This window comes from Myotis davidii, unplaced genomic scaffold, assembly GCF_000327345.1.
Source record: "Myotis davidii unplaced genomic scaffold, ASM32734v1 scaffold274, whole genome shotgun sequence".
Taxonomy (NCBI): Eukaryota; Metazoa; Chordata; class Mammalia; order Chiroptera; family Vespertilionidae; genus Myotis; species Myotis davidii.
Window position 1 is genome coordinate 2,462,963 of NW_006285613.1, and position 418 is coordinate 2,463,380.

The window sequence follows — 418 nt, forward strand, 5'->3', positions numbered from 1 at the left end:
GCGGGGGGGGCCCTGCTTCCTCCGCCCTGAGCTGGAGTCCTCCCCGGCCTTCCTCTCTCCTCCTCTGCCCGCGGCCCTGGGGAGAGGGGCCCAGTGGCTGCGCGGCCTGCCCCCTCCGGCCTCCTTGTTGCTGCTCTGGCCTCTCTCATGGAGGCTGGGGCCACCTCCCGGTAGCCGGCCTCTTCTGCGAGTGACTGACAGCTCCCACCGCCCTGAGGGGTGGGCTGGCTGTGCTGGTTTTGGGGGGACACCAGGGAGAAGGTGAGGGTGCTGCCAGCTCTGCCAGGTGGGGTCGGAGCTCCCCATTGGTGTTCTGTGCGGCAGGAGGCGCGTCCCAGTGTGGATTCTTGGACCCCCTGGCCCCGCTCACGGGTTGCAGAGAGGAAGAGAGCGGCCGGGAGGCTGAGTGCCGTCCCCC

General features: G+C 70.6%; 1 protein-coding gene across 1 annotated transcript in view; it reads left to right on the forward strand.

The window, feature by feature from the left end:
• The window catches only part of SEPT9 (septin 9), a 105,829-nt gene that overhangs the window by 71,871 nt on the left and 33,540 nt on the right, over positions 1-418 (forward strand). The gene's annotated exons all lie outside the window — the stretch shown is intronic.